The sequence below is a fragment of the Macaca nemestrina genome, chromosome 4 (genome assembly GCF_043159975.1).
Source record: "Macaca nemestrina isolate mMacNem1 chromosome 4, mMacNem.hap1, whole genome shotgun sequence".
Classification (NCBI taxonomy): domain Eukaryota; kingdom Metazoa; phylum Chordata; class Mammalia; order Primates; family Cercopithecidae; genus Macaca; species Macaca nemestrina.
This window is the reverse complement of record NC_092128.1, coordinates 163,685,538-163,705,043: the sequence shown is the minus strand read 5'-3', so window position 1 is coordinate 163,705,043 and position 19,506 is coordinate 163,685,538. Positions and strand designations below refer to the sequence as shown.

At 33.6% G+C, this 19,506-nt stretch overlaps 1 long non-coding RNA gene across 1 annotated transcript in view; it reads right to left on the bottom strand.

Moving 5' to 3' along the window:
* Nucleotides 1-1,399: 1,399 nt before the first annotated feature.
* Nucleotides 1,400-19,506, bottom strand: part of LOC105498549 (uncharacterized) — a 65,346-nt gene continuing 47,239 nt past the window's right edge. The window contains exons 3-5 of the long non-coding RNA XR_011621745.1: nt 8,747-8,834; nt 2,649-2,756; nt 1,400-1,557 (exon numbers count right to left, since the gene is read on the bottom strand). This is a non-coding gene — a long non-coding RNA (uncharacterized lncRNA). The remainder of the gene's footprint in view (nt 1,558-2,648; nt 2,757-8,746; nt 8,835-19,506) is intronic.

Here is a 19,506-nt window from a genome sequence, read left to right as displayed (position 1 = left end):
TTCAGTGGCTAGTATTTTATTTATCTCATATATAATTTATACAAATATTTATAATGTATATATCTATATAATTATAATTTGTATAAATGTAACTAATTTATACAAACATGTCATTTAAATAAGCATATAGCTATATGTAATTTATATTTTTATGTGTGTGTATATTTATATATAAGTAATTATATAAGTATACACAAAGCAGAGACTCCTAATAATATATACCTTTTAAATATAAATAATAAACATTTATTGAATATTAAATGCATAGTAATATGGTTTATGGAAACAATGAAAGTAATGAAACTTTATATTCTACAACTTGGCAGTATGAAAAATAATAAAAATAAATATTGAGTAAATGTATTTCCATGCCTAAGTCTTTAAATAGAAATTGCTGTTGAAATGTTCAGAACTAATTCCATAGCATGAATATAACAAAGGCATGTAAATTTAAATTTAAACACATTTCCGTGTTTGTAAATTCTCTTTTTTTTTTTTTTTGAGACGGAGTCTCACTCTGGCGCCCAGGCTGGAGTGCAATGGTGCCATCTCAGCTCACTGCAACCTCCGCCTCCCAGTAGCTAGGACTACAGGTGTGCCACGCCCAGCTAATTTTTGTATTTTTAGTAGAGATGGGGTTTCACCATATTAGTCAGGCTGATCTTGAACTCCTGACCTCGTGATCCGCCCACCTCAGCCTGCCAAAGTGCTGGGATTACAGGTGTGAGCCACCGCGCCCGGCCTCCTGGATTGTAAATTCTAAGACACATTCAGATCATAGAGTTTAATGAAATAAACAAGGTAAAGTATCCAAAAATAGAGTGGTTTCCTTATAGTTTTAAACGGTTACTTCTCTTTTTTTTTTTTTTTTTACTTTTCTAAATCACATAACAGCCTTTAATAAGGTTTATAAACCTTGTAAAACTAGTGATTTTATCTAGCATTTACTAAAATTATCTCTATACTTAAATGAAAGTTTTGTTTATTTGTAAGGTGCAAGTATTCATGGTTAAACATGGTGTGGTTTTTGTACTAATATTTTGATTAAATATAGTTAATAGTGATGCCAATTAGCTCACCTTAATATTAAATATCAATGTAAGCAGTTAAGTTTTTGTTTTGTATTTTAATTTTTTTTTTAGCAATAAACAACATGTTTCTTTGGAGTTTACATACTTTTATGGCAAAATTACTAAAGGATATTTCTAAATAACTTTTATCTTATGTTCTTATTTCCAAGAAACAGTCTCTGAATATTAAACATTCATCATAAGAATATACATTTCCTTGTTTCAAATTAACTTAAAGTCATGCTCACTCATTATGAGAGATAGTATAAAAATATAAGTTATTCTTACTATTTTATGATAGTTTTTATTACAGAAGTTGATTTTTTTAAATGATGATCATTTTTTTCTATTTCTTTTAGCTACTGAAAAAGAGACGAGGCTGACACCAGAGGGAGCCCAAGTTACCCAGCCCTGTTCTCAGGAGCTAAAGTGACATCAGTCATCCTCTTCATAAGTGGATTTAATATTCAGAGTCAGCTCAGCACAGCTAAGAATGGAAGAAAAAAATGATTTATTGAAGTTTATAAAAAATATGCTGCAACATATATTTTTCACTAATACTGCAGTTTCTTAAATTACTTTGAGTGTTTTTATGCAAAGGCATGAGCAATTTCTAAAATAACTTGGAATCTTGAGTGAGAAAATGAATACGCGGTATAATGTGAATCCTTGAAGATGTGAACCTCAGTGTACTTGGAGCACATGGTCTATTTCCCTCCCCCATTTCAAAACACATATTAGTTTACAGTATTCTCAGTTTATCATTTTACTTTGTTATTTTATAAATGATAAAGCCCTTCTATAAGCCTCTTTTCCACTTCTTCCTCTTTACCAGCCAGACTTTATTTTTTCCCTAAAATTAATGCATATAAAAAATATCTACAGCTAAGACAATTCGCTTTTTCACTTGGACTTCAGCAATAACAAAATAGAGATTCCAACATTTCACCATACTCATGATTTAGTGATACAAGTTCTCTCTTTGAAACCAGCACATCAGGCAAAAGAAAGGGAGAGCTTGTGTTTGGTGGGGCTTACTGGCTACAGTTCAAACATCTGGAGCTTCAGCCTTTGAACAACAAAAGGAATTTCTAAATTCCCTTTTTCAGCTTCTTAAAAGTGCTATTGATTGCATGTTTTTCAAATAATTCTAAAGCAAATTCATATAATCATGTGAAAATGATGTTCTATTTGCCATAGATATTTAATGCCCTTCCTTTTTCCATGTTTTGTCTTTGAATTTTTTTTAAGTATATTCTGTCAAGACAAATGGATAATGTGTTTCATAGTGGTGGAAGAAAAATAACTGTGGTTTATTTACAACCAGTCCAGATACGAGACTCTCACAATTCCTTTTGAAAATCATTCAAATTCCTGAATACGTTTTCATTACTGTTGTTAAATCCTAATTTAAAAAATTTTGCAAGTGATTTTTAAACTTAATATTATTGGAATACACCTTTCAAGAATGAAATTTATCCTTTTTTCTCCTAATTATAATGCATATCTCTGACCCTTTTCATTAATTTATTTTTCCATCCATGCATTCTGTCCATTGATAAAGTTCATCTTAATTACCTAGAGCCTCCTTTTACCGACACCACTTTTCCTGCATAATGTGGTGAGGTTCCGCTAACACCTTCCTCCCAGTCACTAGTTCTTTCCTCTGTCTACTAAAACAAACTTCTGTAAGAAAAGAAACAGATATTAGCAATTGTGTTAAGTAGCAAATTAAATCTGTATGTTCACAATCCAAAGAATCTTTAATTTCTCTAATGGCTACATTTTAAAACTGGATAGGGCATTATCAAGTAGAAAAAGGATGGGTGAAGGGCCGGGCACGGTAGTTCACGTCTGTAATCCCAGCACTTTGGGAGGCCGAGGCGGGCGTATCACCTGAGGTTGAGAGTTTGAGACCAGTCTGACAAACAGGGTGAAGCCCAGTCTCTACTAAAAATACAAAATTAGCCGGCATGGTGGCACACGCCTGTAATCCCAGCTACTCGGGAGGCTGAGGCAGGAGAATCACTTGAACCCCGGAGGCAAGGTTGCAGTGAGCCGAGATCACACCATTGCACTCCAGCCTGGGAAACAAGAGTGAAACTCCATCTCAAAAAAACAACAAACAACAACAACAGAGTAAGAAATCATCATATATACTGGTAATACCTATTAATCGTGTAATTTTGATGACATTTCCTAGACCCTTTTTATTCTCAATTTCCTTGTTTGTAAATTCTAAAAATGTTATGCATTTCACGACACTGTTGTCTCAATGTAATGGGTGGTTTATATGAAATATTTGGCATACTATATTTTAAAAAGCCACTGGATAAATATAAGATATATTTAAAAATTTTTTACACATGAATACTCTAGTTGTACTGGAAATAACCTTCATCTTTACAAGTTTTCCCTCCAACATATTGTATCGAACTTTTATCAGAAGTTAGATAGATAGATGACAAATTAGGTGATTGATAGATGGATAGATAAACAGACAGGGCTATTTTACTGAGCACATTGATATACTAAAGAAGATGTTGCAGATCAGTAAGAAATGTGTTTTACATGACCATTTCCTAAAAACACTCTTACATATGTACATTTTGCCTTGGTAGTAAGCAAATAAGAAGTATGTTTTTGTCAATTGTTGAGATATTAAATCCATTTATACTCTGCTGCACATATCTGTGTTACCTTAAACCCTAACGAGTTGCTATTTAGATGTGTAGCTACAGTTCACTTGCCGTGTTCTACCCTCGCCTCAGTCTCCCACTGCCCTTCCCATGAAACAGTGCTGTCTGGATTCTGGGGCTTCTCTTTTCATTATACTGAATTTTTTGTTGTAAAAAACAAAGACCAAAACCAAAACTAAAAGTGCATCAGTGATGTTTCCCTTTCTATTCTACTGACTTGGAGAAGGATAGAAAAGTCCAAACCTGAGATTTGAGATTTAACAAACCACAGTGACAGATATGGTCCTAGCACTGCTTTCCACTTTTAGCTCAGCAGCCAGTTTGGCATCTGAGCATCCCTTTCTCAGCTCAAGGCACATTTCCCAGTATATCCAGTCTAAATTCACAAGCATTTTATGATGACTTGTTTAGGGTTTAACACTGTATCCATAAAAATATTAAGTGAATGCTCAAAAAACATGTCACAGACTTGACAAAAAGAATTACTAGTTTCTGTTGGCAGCATATGTCTTAGTTTAATTTAAATACTTGATGAATAAATATGTATCATGAGTGTTGGAAATATAGTCAAAATGAAATACTGTCATCCTCTTAAATATTAGCTGGAAAAAGTCTGAAGCACAGAATGACTATGCAATACATACAGAAAATTATTGATAATAGTTACAGTGTACTGAAGAATATCATGTTTATTTACCATAATTTGGATGCCAGAAAGCAGCAATAAAAAGTATGTCTTTTATTTTTAAAATGAATTATCGTTTTCTTATATTAACCAGAGTGCATAAACAGAAAAAAGTTCCAAAAGCCTGTGACCTGCCTGTATCACCCAGTCAGCGTCACCATAATATGAACATTACTTTGATAATAACCTATTTTTAAAATCTTGTTGCAAATGGTGTTTGTACATTGTAACCACTTTTCAAAATGTGTGACAAACTCCTAGTGAAGAGATGTTTCTGTGTCTTCATGGTATTCAAATGGTGCATTTGTTACCTACTGATTTAGATATGTGGCATTCAATTACAGCAAAAGGAAGGTGCTATCCAATTCCCCAATGCCCAGACTACGCTAGGACATATCTCCTTCATGCTTCTATACTCTCGATCATCCAGACAGAACAGGTGGTTGCCATGGGCAGCAAAATAATAGGGGAAGCGTGCTCGGCTAGCAACTGCTGATTGCATAAGCCACTGCAGTCCATAAAAACTTGAGTTTCTGTGTTTTCTTTCCTAATGAAGATCCTAGAACTATTTATGCCTGGATAACTGGGAAAGGCCTGATTTTGAAATAGATTCCCTTCACTCCCAATCTTGCAAGAGTTTAGCCAGCTTCTCACATGTAGGGGGGAAGAACACACCAAAAAAACTCTCATTGTCATTAACACTGAATTAATTGCAGCATTAACACTGTGAAGTCATGATATAGAAACTAAATGTAGTTTTTTGTTCTCTCTTCTATTTTTCTTGGCATTTATTATGCATTCCAAAATGCCTACAGAAAATGGTGTGTCAGGAAATAGCTAATTCATCTCTCCATGTAATAGATTATATTCCTTTTCAATTGTTTTGATTGGTAAGCAATTAATCCAAAATTCAGCATTCAGTAAAAGTTTGTTTAGCAAAAGGGATAGAATATAGCCACAACATAGATAATACAAAGTGATTAATAATATAAAAATCTTTATTGCTAAAATAAATTTAGCTTCACATTTGCAACTTGAAGAAATTAATCTAGTGTAGTTTCTTTATTTGTACTTTTCAAGTGGAGCTATTTTCAATAACTATTGTACCTTTCCTACATATTATGAAATTTTATACCACATTTTATGTTTTAGACACATAAATACGTTTAATTTATCTTTCTGAAGTAGTTTCCAATATCAGAACCTTCTTCAATCATTTCTGTCCCTCCTATCCCAAAAGAAAGCCACAGCTAATATTTCTTAAGTATTTTCTATATCTCAGTATGTAACAATTCAAATTTAGAAGAAAAGATACATATACATATGAAACTAAACTTAAAAAAGGATAATGAAGGTATACCAAATACAACCTAGACCAATTGTTAGAAAATGTCAGTATTTTGGTTAGTTTAGTTAGGTCAGTCGTTTAGTGGCCTTGATGGGAATTTGAAACCATATTAAATATTCATCTCCAGGTGCTTTATGTCATAGACATATTTGGAATTGGTGGATAATAGTAAAGATAAGTCCAAAATCTTACAATATTAGTTACTGAATATTACCTCTTTCTATTGAAGTATTTTTCTACCCTAAAATAATAGGCACAGATGTAGACATTTAACGGAACATCTAATATAACGTGTTTTCTTGAGATGTTTTATCCTACAACCTAGTGATTGAAGCTGGTTATGAATGGGCATTTTACATGTCTGAAAAATACACAGTTATGGAAACAAGATCCACATTTATATGAGAATGTAATGGAAGCAGAATAACTGATGAGTTAACTTAAGGGTAAATATTTATAGTTAAATATATGTGTTTGTGTGTGTGTGTCAGTAGTTTAGAAAACATCAAAAAGAGTGACATAAACATAAAAAACTAAAGAGTTTAAACAATAAAATTGAGTTTGATAGGGCAATCTTGATATACAAAACTCTATACAAATGAAGCATTCTAATCTCAAAGTCTGAAAAATGGAATTCATATGTTTTAAATATTATTTCTGTATCTTTATGATTATAGTTTTCATACTCAAAGCTCTCACTTCTTTGGCATGCAAACTAATATGGTGATAATTATACACATTTCCTAAATGTTTCTTTCTCATGGAATTAAGAAAATCTTACTTGTTTTTAACTTGCTCAGATACGAGAAGAAAAAATATAAAGCTAAGTTAGGTATATGTGACCATAACTGCTCAAGATATGTTTGAATTAAGTGGTAAATTACTAGCAAAATTAAGAAAGTAAAGAAATTGAACTTTATGACAACCACATGGCAAATCATAAAAACATAATAAGGTGAATAAGCTAAAAGGAGAAAAGAGCATGTGGGTTGCAAGAAATAAAGTAAACACGAAAACATTTAATTTTGGAAGTAAAGTAAAAATGAAAATATTTCATTAAGAAGCAAGTACGTGGCCATGAGTTATGAATGCCACCTAGGAAATAGACCAAATTCAAAAGAGCAGCAGCATGTAAGTCATTTATATTGATGCAAAAAAAGTTAAGTAATGAGACTGTCTTAAGAACAGTTGCGATTCAGTAAAATATCAAATTTGAAAGCTCAAAAAAAGTGCATAGAATAACGAAAATTGTTAAGGGCAGACATGAAGACATTTTAAATAAAAATCAACGAAGATTAAAGGAAATACAAAAGTATATTTCGCCCCTGTGTGAGAAGCTTTCCGTGTGAGTTTCAAATGGATAACAAGATTGCAAATAAAGACTGTTGGTTCAATTCATGGTATTAAAGTCTACTTTCTAAAAGTGTGGACACAGATCTCATGGGAAACACACTGGACATTGTTTGTTAAAAATGCAGTATTACATTGGGTATCAAATAATTGCTGTAATGGATATTTTGATAGACCCCTTGGGACCATCCTCTGGTTGTGAATCTTGCGTAGATATCAAAGGTCCCATGCCTATGGGATCCCCAGGCCATGTTATTACAGATTCATTCCAGGTCATCACAGTGCTCAGAAAAATGTCATTAAAGATTAATCCATAATGACACTCAAGTGCTTAATATTTTATTTGTGAAATGTTTTAACAGTGGGAAACACAGTATAACCTCCCTTTCTGTTTTTTTTTTTTCCTTTGACAATGAGTTTGGGGATCCTTCAGTGTTTCAAAGGCATAAGGCTAAAGCAAATGTCTTTCTGAACAATGTTCCATGTCTGACAGTTAAGCAGGTCCCTTTTTACCACCTTGTAAAATGAATGGAGGATGAAGGTGGACTGAACTCCCTTAGATGATTTAGAGGTTTCACGGTTCCATTGTTATTTAGGCAGAAGAAATGTATCTTTTCCAAGCTCAGTTTATTTAGCAAATGTCCTTCAGGTTCATCCATGCTGTGGCAAATGGCTGGGTTTCCTTCTTTTTAAAAACTGAATAAAATTCATTGTATGTATATACCACATTTTCTTTTATCCATTGATCAGCCGATGGACAGTTGGTTTGTTTCTAAATCTTGGCTATTGTGAATAGTTCTGGAATGGATACGGAAGTGCAGATTATCTCTTTCAGTCCAAATCTTAATTATTTCAGATAGATACCTAGAAGTGGGATTGCTGGAATATATAGTCATTTTATTTTAAATGTTTTGAGGAACTGTCACCATTTTACATTCCCACTACCAACATTCTACAAAAGCTCCAATTTCTCTGCTACCTCACCTTGCCCACACTTAATATTGCTTGATTCTACTTATATGTGGTATTTAAAATAGTCAAACTCATTGAAGCAAAGAATACAATAGTAGTTGCAGGGTCTGGCAAGTGGGAAAAATGAGGGGTTGTTATTCAAAGGGTATAAAGTCTCAGTTATGCTGGATAAATGAGTTTTAGAGATCTGCTGTATAAAGAGCCCTTACAGTTAACAGTTAATAGTATATCTCCAAGCTGGAGTATGGTAGCATGATCACAGCTCACTGTAAACTTGTACTCCTGAGGTCAAGAGATTCTCCTGCCTCATCTTCCCAAAGTGCTGGGATTATGGGTGTGAGCCACATCACCCAGTCAAAACTTTTTTTTTAAAGCTCAATTTTGAAACATTAGAAGTGAAGGAATTTCAGAAATTTGTCATTTCCCTCTTCATAAAGACTTGGTAGTGATAAGAACTGATCAGTGCCTCTGCTACTTTTTATTATTCATAATAAACATTTTGGCAATTTATTACAGAGTGTGTTTTTTAAATATAGTGAGTGTATTACATATCATTATTGTCAAATAGCTGTTCAAACATTTTTTAATCTTAATTTTGTCTGTCTTCATATCAACTACTCACCTAAGTGTAATGGGGTACCCATTAGGAGAGAGATTAAAAGGTGTCCTTTCAAAGGAGTCCTTAAAATGCTATCTTCTCCTTCATGTCCCTGAAGCAGATGAGATTTACAAAATAGGTAAGTAAATGAAATACCTAATTCATAGAGCAAAGAGTTTTTCAAGCTTTACTTTGTGCTTTACATGGATTACTTATTCAATTGTCATAACAAATTTATAAAGCAGGTATTATTTTAATTCTCATTTTACATATGAGAAATCTATCTTATAATATTTATAATCTGTCTTATAAATATTAAATGCATCGCCCAGGGTCACACAGAGATAAATTATAGAAGAAAGATTCTGTCTATACTCTTCACTATAATTCCATGGTATATACTAGTAAAAGTAATAGGTTTTCAGGATAGATGATTATATGTATCAGACCCTCATTGATCCAAGAATCAGATCTAATAATGTCACATGAAGTGGACATATATCAGTGAAGTGACTTAGCAATTCCTATTGACAAGAAATATTTTTGAACCATGTAAAGTATTTGTAATTATATTCACACAACTCACAGCTTTTACCTTTTTCTTCTATACCTAGGGCATATTTGAATGTTTTATGTGACTTGAAGTATTTTCCAATCAAATCAAACTTTTACAAATCCAAACTTTACAATTAACAAGGGACAACGAGTATGTTGTAATAAGGAAATCATCATGATGCTAAACTGTATATCACTTAAAAATATAATAACTGCAAATGAAGAGAAATCTTACATATATGAAGGTACAGACCTTAGGTCACCATTTGTTTTAACCCTTCTATCTTCCCACCTCTATCCCCAACTCCTACCCTCTGTACCTTTAGATCCATATTGTACTGCCTAGGCACCTGGGCCCCAGCGCCTCCTCCACAGCTCCATAGGCCTCTTACTTATGAAGGGTAAAGTCAAGTGTCGCAACTAGCTGCTGAAAAAGATGCAGGGATTGTGCAAGTTCTTAGCCACAGGCACACAACATCAAGTTTTGGGTCTTTCTATTGTATGCATCACCTGCAAGGTCTGTGGGATGCAACCTCAGATTGTGCTTCTTTTGAGTCACTCTGATTCCCAAAGTAGATTGCTTGTTATTAGTGGTGACAAGCCTACTATCTTCGCCTGCACCCAGGCTCTACCAGGGTGTCCTGTAGATTCTGGGGACCAATTTCTCATGGCCCTCCTGTTTGCCCATTTGGAACACATTAGGATGCCAGAGTATATGATTTATAAAGCTCTTAACTTGAGCATTTTCTAGACTCACACTGTTGACATGAATTCTGTTAATGAAAAAAATATAGTAAAACTTACAGGCTGCTTTATACCTTATTTGGACGTAAAAACTTACAATAAATTTAGTTCACTCTATATTAGTAGTTGTTTTGATTAATATCTATATGCCTGTAATTGAAAGTTACTATTATTATCAAGCATTGCTATTTAATTTATAAAAACTGTAGAACAACTTTTTAATTCATAAAAACTGTAGAAAAAACATTTTTTTGAATAACCTACAGCTCACGCTTCTGAGTTACCTGATTCTAGTCTTTTGTTGTCTTTGAGCTCTTTTATAACTAATTTGTACGTAGCCGGTTAACATGCAAATTCTGCTGATTCTAGTTGAGGTTCAAATTTTCTCTTCCACTTTGTGGAAAACTCAACTTTGCCCTTATATACATATTCATTTCAATATTCCTAATCTATAAGTGTTTCTACCTTTTGGTTACTCTTTTGAATCAAATATAATATAAGTGTTTAAGTTAACCAAAATGTAAGAGTGATCTCTTCATTAAATTAAATAAAATTTTAACGTGGGTTCATTTTACATATGTTTTCCTGAAAATTATTTTGACTTTTTTTGAAAATCATCTTTTAACAACACCGAAGGCCTCTTTTACTACTGTCTTGTAACCCATGTAAAAAGTGTAAATCTCAATGAGATAATGCATGTAAAACTGTGTTATCCACTCTGAAGCCCTTTGCCAACAAAACATAGAGTTTTTCCAATAACAAATTCAAAAGATATGAGAAATACATTATTTGAGAAAAATCTAGTATTTTCATTAAAAAAGAAATTGAAAGCTTTATTTTCTGTCAGAATTTAAGTACACTGAAAATAACAGGAAATGCTGATCAGGGTTGAGAAAACAGATCAGTCAGAGAGTGATAAATTGTTTAAAGAAAATCAGCCTGCATCACAGGAAGACAGGCACATCTGACAAACCTGATAGTGCTTTGCTTGATAAAATAATACAGTTGTCAGAGAAAATTGGGGACATAATTTTCCTACAGTACAAATCGTTTCCTAAATGACCAGATAGAAAACTAAATCTACAAGATCAATCGTTATGGAGAGAAGTGAAAGACAGCTATTTGGATAAAGAACTGTCTTGAAGAATGAAGACAAATGATAACAAGAGAAGAAAAACCTCAGTGTGGATAGAGGTGACAAGGGCAATGCATCAACTACCCACATTATTTCCAATTGTAGAAAGTTAAGATGCCAGTGATGTGAAAGGCAGAACACTGAACAAACCCAACAAGTGTTCTTATGAAAACGCTTTGAGTTTAAAGTTAGCAATTCATCCAATGATTAAGGTCACTGTTTTTCAAGGATTTGTTAAGACTATGTTGAACAATGATTTCAATAGACTAGTGACTTAAGTGTTATTCATTGTAATAACACTAGGATAACTAGACACTGACAAGACAGGAAAAGAATACGTTCAATTCTCCAAGGTTGTAACATATTAAACACAAAAAAGAGAAAAATATTTTACATATGTAATGTGTGTGCGTGTGCGCATACAGGCAACAGGATAATAGCTATGCTTTTTCTATTGTCCTTTACTTTTTCACCTAAACCAGAAGAGCTGAAAGCATGTCATCATCTCAAATATCAAGAAAAATTTGCCTAGCTATTTTAGCAGGCCAGGACATACTCATAAAAAGTAGTGCTGAAATCTTCATAAATGTGACATTGAGCAGCCAGACTGAAATAACTGTACAATCTCAGTGTCTTCCATTTTGAAAAGAGAATTTCTAAGTATGAAAGTGTCTTTAGGTAGTTAAATACAATGTTACATCAAGCAGTTTAATAATGGAGCAGATACTAGGTTTAGATAAAATGCTAAAACTAACAAAGAAAAATCTCTACTAAGTAAAGAAGGATGTGGTAGGTCAGGAAATCAATTTTAGTAAGAATAATACATAATCCTTTTAAATTGGCTTAAATTATTTTGTTTTTCTAACTATAAGCTTAATGCACAAACAGTATGAAAATGTAGCAAATCACATAGAAGAAAAAAACTTTTATAGAATGAATATTTGATCCTTGTCCTGTCATGCATGTAATATTAGTTTCATTGTTTCTTTTTTTTTTCATGCCATCTTAAGGGTATTTCATTTTCATTTCTTTTTTCCCTTTAAGTTCTGGGATATATGTGCAGAACGTGCAGGATTGTTGCATGGGTACACATGTGCCATGGTGGCTTGCTGCAACTATCAGCTGTCATCTAGGTTTTAAACCACACATGCATTAGGTATTTGTCCTAATGCTCTCCCTTCCCTTACCTCACCCTCTGACAGGCCCCGGTATGTGATGTTCCCCTCCCTGTGTCCATGTGTTCTCATTGTTCAACTCTAACTTATGAGTGAGAACATGAGATGTTTGGTTTTCTGTTCCTGTGTTAGTTGGCTGAGAATGATGGCTTTCAGCTTCATCCATGTCACTGCAAAGGACATGAACTCATTAAAGTTCATGTATTCCATGGTATATATGTGCCACATTTTCTTTAACCAGGCTATCATTGATGGGCATTTGGGTTGGTTCCAAGTCTTTGCTATTGTAAATAGTGCTGCAATAAACATACGTGTGTATGCGTCTTTATAGTAGAATGATTTATAATCCTTTGGGTATATACCCAGTAATGGGATTGCTGGGTGAAATGGTATTTCTGGTTCTAGATCCTTGAGGAATTGCCATACTGTCTTCAAAAATGGTTGAACTAATTACACTCCCACCAACAGTGTGAAAGCATTTCTATTTTTCCCCAGCCTCACCAGCATGTGTTGTTTCCTGACTTTTTAATAAGTGCCAATTTAAATGGTGTGAGATGGTATCTCATTGCAGTTTCGATTTGCATTTCTCTAATGACCAATGATGATGAGCTTTTTTCACATGTTTCTTGGCCTCATAAATGCCTCCTTTTGAGAGGTGTCTGTTCATATCCTTTACCCACTTTTGGATGTGGCTATTTTTTCTTGTAAATTTGTTGAAGTTCCTTGTAGATTCTGGATATTAGATCTTTGTCAAATGGGTAGCTTTCAAAAATTTTCTTCCATTCTATAGATTGCCTGTTCATTCTGATGATAGTCTCTTTTGTTGTGCAGAAACTCTTTAGTTTGATTAGATCCCATTGGTCAATTTTGGCTTTTGTTGCCTTTGCTTTTGGTGTTTTAGTTATGAAGTTTTTGCCCATGCCTATGTCCTGAAAGATACTGCCTAGGTTTTCGTCTAGGGTTTTTATGGTTTTGGTCTTATGTTTAAATCTTTAATCCATCTTGAATTAATTTTTGTATAATGTGTAAGGAAGGGATCCAGTTTCTGTTTTCTGCATTTGGCTAGCCAGTTTTTCCAACCCCATTTATTAAATAGGGACTCCTTTCCCCACTGCTTACTTTTGTCAGGTTTGTTGAAGATCAGATGGTTGAAGAGATAAATGTTATGTCTGAGGTCTCTGTTTTGTTCCATTGGTCTATATATCTGTTTTGGTAACAGTATCATGCTGTTTTGGTTACTGTAGCTTTGTAGTATAGTTTGAAGTCAGGTAGCGTGATGCCTCCAGCTTTGTTCTTTTTGCTTAGGATTGTCTTGGCTATATAGGCTCTTTTTTGGTTTCATATGAAATTTAAAGTAGTTTTTTACAATTCTGCAAAGAAAGTCAATGGCAGCTTGATGGGAATAGTATTGAATCTATAAATTATTTTGGGGAGTATGGCCATTTTTACAGTATTGATTCTTCCTATCCATGAGCATGGAATGTTTTTCCTTTGTGTCTGCTCTTATTTCCTTCAGCAGTGGTTTACACTTCTCCTTGAAAGGATCCTTCACATCTCTTGTAAGTTGGATTCCTAGGTATTTTATTTTCTTTGTAGCTATTGTGAATGAGAGTTCACTCATGATATGGCTCTCTGCTTTTCTATTATTAGTGTATAGGAATGCCTGTGATTTTTGCACATTGATTTTGTATCCTGAGACTTTGCCGAAGTTGTTTATCAGCTTAAGGAGTTTTGGGGATGAGACAATTGGGTTTTCTAAATATACAATCATGTCTTCTGCAAACAGAGACAATTTGACTTCCTCTCCTCCTATCTGAATACTCTTTATTTCTTTCTCTTGCCTCATTGCCCTAGCCAGAAATTCCAACACTATGTTGAATAGGAGTTGTGAGAGAGGGCGTCATACTTTATTTCATGCACATAAAGATGAATGGAGGTTATTGGATATCATAATATCATATCATAATATCACTATATCCCACTTTTCTCTTCTTCTCCATCACAATGCAAAATGTACACTATTAATAAATGAGTAGAAATTTAAATGATAAAGATTTTAAAAATGTTTCTATACTAGAATTAGAATCTACCACCTGATTACTGAATGAAAGTGATGTATGTTTTTTCCTAACAACACCAGCACTATCTAATAGAGCTTTCTGCTGTGACAGAACTGTTCTATAATTGATGCTCTCCAATACAGTAGCCACTAGCCATATATAGCTATTGAGTGCTTGAGATGTCATTTGTGCAACTAATAAATTGATTTTTACATTTTGTTTAATTTTTAATAATGTAATTTAAATAATCACACATAACTACTGACTAACGCATTGGACAACAAATATATATAGACCATTTTTTCCACTAGGTAAAATATATATTATATGCATTTGAATAAATCTATCTGCATGGAGATAACACTTTATGACTCCTCATAAGTGATCAGATCCTTAATATCTATGATCTCGACTGGGCACTGTGGCTCATGCCTGTAATCCCAGTAGTTTCGGAGGCCCAGGTGAGTGGATCACTTGAGGTCAGGAGTTTGAGACCATCCTGGCCAACTTGGTGAAACCCCGTCTCTACTAAAGATACAAAAATTAGCCAGGCGCAATTCCAGGTACACAGGAGGCTGAGGCAAGAGAATCACATACAAATGACCAAACTTGTATATATGTAATACCTTTAAAAGGACAAAGACTCTATACATGCTTTTACAATGTTTTATACTCCTTTGATGAAATCCATGTAAGTGAAAAAAGAACAGGTAATCTAAACTTAAAAAAATGTAGTAAATAACAGAAAGAAAAGGCTGTCACTGAAGTTGTTAATTTTACAGTATTTTGAAAACTTGTTATAAATAATCCTTCGACAGTCCAGTTCAACAGAAATTCACTGAGCACTTATGGATGCATTTACATTTGGTTTCAGGTGGACATACAAATGTTAATGGGAAATCGTTCTTTTCAAGCATGTGTCCTGGGAAATGTGCCTTAATCACTCTTCTTGTTTCATTTCTAACTCATTTTTGTTGGTATTTTTAGTATGCCTTCAGATTCTGGCAATAAATATGGGATTAGATTGCTCAAAAAAGTTAGAGTTTCTCTCAGGGTATTCACAGAACATGGAAGGGTCATGTCTACATAAAATTATAATGAAAATGCCAATTTATGTTTGTTGGAGAATTAGAACTTTTACATATCAAATCTGTTTGATACTCATTACTTAGTGAGTTTGTAAAGCGTTAACCAATGATAAACTGAGACACTAAGTCATTAATTAATGCTTGACTTAGCAAGGACTTGACCCACAGAGTCCTGATTTTAAATTTAAGATTTATTCAGCTGCACCAAAAATCCAGTTAAGCCAAAAGGAACATCACCTTCAGTACACTAGAGGGGCTGTACTTAAGTGATGTTAAATTATTACACCGTGATCTGAGAGACACCCGAAAATACTCAGATAAACTGTACCATGTGAAGATAAACTCTATATACTAATGGTTCAAATAGAAAATACATTTTAAAAATCAGTGAGGATTAGTTTTATGGCTCGGCCAGGAGGTTCTTACATTTATAAGTCCCCACAGACTTGCTTTAAAATGTTGCTTCTAAATATAATACACAAATCATGACACATGTGCTTTAAGCCTGACTTGTTAAATGGTTTCAAGATGGTGCATCTTATTCATAATAAATCACGTGAATATTTGCAACAAAATTATTTCAGTAAATTAAATTAAAGTCTAGGGCCCTAACATTCTAGTTTATGGATTCAAGGAAAACTCCAAATGTGAAAGAAAATCATTATTAGGACTGGAAGTCAGAGAAATGATAATTGTGTTTGAATCTGAGCTCCTGTGTGGTTCTCACAAATCATGGGGAATTGACAAAGAGCTCCATTACTCAAGGCATATTCTTTAATAGAATAGTGTCTAGGTTGTTCATTCAATATTTGCATGAACATAAACAAAAGTGTGTTAATTGTAATAACAAGGAGTTATAACAATTTGAATGGTTTTATTTGCTTCAGGATGCCTCTTCTCCCTTAACACACTAAATGCGCACAGTGGAGAAGAATAATTGTATTTTCTAAATATTTTAGAATTCAAAGCCACTGTCGTTGCTTTCCATTAAGCCTCTCATAGGACCTGCTGTTATTTGGAACATAGATTGAGAAATGACTGATATTGTATTATTTCAACCTATGTTTCTTGAACTTGGATTGCTGTTTTAGCTCCGAGGGCAGTGAGAGGCTGGTTTAGTGACTTTTGCTATGAGTGTCATGATAGAGCAGGAAAAAAAAAGACAACATATTAAGAGATCTGAGTTGTAGATCTAGCTCTGCTGTTACCTACTATTATTACTTTGTGCAAACAACTTAAACTCTAAACATAAGTTTGATCATCCATAAAATACAGGTAGAATTTGCTAATAGTAAATGTATTTTCTCCAGGGGTTAGTATCAGACACTTGTATACTCATTTTTAAAATTTTTCTTTGACTGAGAGTAACCCCTAATATGACTTTGAAAACTATTTTTATTAACTCCTCTTTGTTCTTCCTTATGATTTTAGTTCTTTGCTCACCTTCTTCAGTATAGAATAAAGGTAACTAAATCCTTTTCATTCTTCTTTTTATCACTATTCTAATCTTTTTAAAAACTGGCAAAACATATTCTAGCAACAAACTGATCTTTAGTTTCAAAATGCTGTTGTAAAGAGTTAAAAGATGTCTTACTACTTAGAGGCTTAAATTGATATCTTCTCAAATTAATTGGAAAATTTGTCATTCATTACAGAACAAATATATATTCTATGTCTTTGAAAATGAAAAGTTTACTGCAAAACATTCATCTAAAAATTTAGATATCCTCTCTTACCATATTTTATACCACTTCATTACAATTTTGGCACCATATAACATAGGTATAACAAATTTTCTGTGATTAAAATATAAGACAAGGAGGTTAAGGATGAATCTATTATTCATTAACCAGTTCTTGTTTTTGGGTATCATGCTAGGGACAATGCATTGAACGTCTCCTCCCTCACAACAAACTCGTATGTCATGGTTTGTATTTTTGTTTCATGGATGAGAAAACAAAAGTCAGATCTTTCTCTAGAACACTTATCTGATAATTTGTAGAATGAGGATTCAAAGAAGGTCTTCCTAGAGCCTATAAACTTTAAATGGATAAGTTTATATTATACTTCACTGGAAAATAAGAACAAGAAGAGATAAACTAGAGGGAGAGAGGCACACACACACACATACACACACACACACACAGAGAAAGACAGAGAGAGAGAGAGAGAGATTGGAATTGTAATGAACTTTAATACTCAGGAAAATAAGGTCAGGGTTACTGACTGAAGAAGGAACCCCACATACGTGGGTGAGTCTCTCCAGGAGTGACATCAGAAAGATACTTCTGTTAAAGTGATTTCTATATGAAATAGCTTATCTAAGAAGAGACATAGGTGATAACTCTAGATTGGAGAAATGAAGCCCCAGTCCCCATATTATACTCTGAATTTCTATGTCACATCACAATAAAAGCAGCAGCTTAATTTGTGGTTTTCAGTTCATGCGTACACAAATCCTAGTTCTCAGTAAATATTTTTAAAAGTCCTGAATTACAAAATATATTACACAATGAGCAGACCAATAACCATCTTTACTTGATTATTCACTTGCAAAACAAACAAGCCAACAAAACAAGGCCATGGTGATTAGGCAAATGCTACAATCATGAACTCTTAAAAGTCTTTTAAAATAGTAAATTCAATATCCTTATACTATATTTTTATTCTTGTCCCTGTTTTATAAGAATAAAGGAAGACAGAAAACTCATATGTTTCCTTGGACAACTTTGAATTTTCAAACATAAAGGAAACTTTACGTATCTATAAACATTTGTAAACTTACAGGATAACAAACTACCTCTTCATTTATAATAAAGCACAGGTTCCTTGTAATACATTCAGATGTCTCTAAAGGCTTAAGTACAGCGCGACCTCTTGTGCCAAAGATGCAAACTTACACTTTTTATTGTTTGTAAAAGTAAGGTAATCATATGTATATATTTGATACTGAGTTTTGCTCTTGTCACCCTGGCTGGAGTGGAATGGCATGATCTTGGCTCACTGCAACCTCTGCCTCCCAAGTTCAAGCGATTCTCCTGCCTCAGCCTCCCCAGTAGCTGGGATTACAGGCACCCACCACCATGCCCGGCTAAGTTTTGTATTTTTACTAGAGACGTGATTTCACCATGTTGGTGAGGCAGGTCTCAAACTCCTGACCTCGGGTGATCCACCCACCTTGGCCTCCCAAAGTGCTGAGATTACAGGTGTGAGCTACCACACCCGACCCAGATTATTTTTTTTGTTTTTCCAAAACGATAAAAAAAAAATCCCGTATTATGAGAAAAACATCCAGAATTGGAGGCAAATTCCACCCTGAGGCTCCAATCCGAGATTCATTGAAATGGAAGGAATTGAAATTGTACTGTTTAAGAAAGACAAGTGTTATTTTTCAAATTTTAATTTTTCTGGAGAGGATCAAAACATCCTACCCAAAATTGAATGAAATTGAGAACAAACAAGCATGATTTGTCTAGGCTGAAAATTAAGACAATTGGTGAATCGAGGCCTCAGGATAAAAGTAATTAAACATATGCAGAATTTCCTACACCCTATAAATAGTGTTTATGTCACAGATTTATGTGATGGAAATAATTTCTCTTGCTAATACGTAGCCTGTCCTAATGTCTTTATCATGAGAATAGCAATCAAATGCTATCTTTATAGTTTTCCCTAAAGCATTAAGGCAGAAATTTTTCTTTTTCTTGTTTTTTGATGACATCTGTTAGCATTAACCTGCTATTCTTTATATTACGCACATGGGGAAGAACGTTGTAGCAGGAAATAATGAAAAAAGTTGGGGAGATCTTCACCAGGATATGTAATAATATTCTAGTAAAAATACCCCCTTTAAAATAATAGTTATTTTTACAGTTGTTTTAAAAAAAATGTAAGTTATCAGTCTCATAAAATGTAATATTGGCCATTTCGGTGGTATACTATGGATTCAAATATAGTATTTGGTTGTGTCAGTGGAATGCTATGAATTTTAATTCCCATTTTGACGAATAATTCATACTTATAGCTT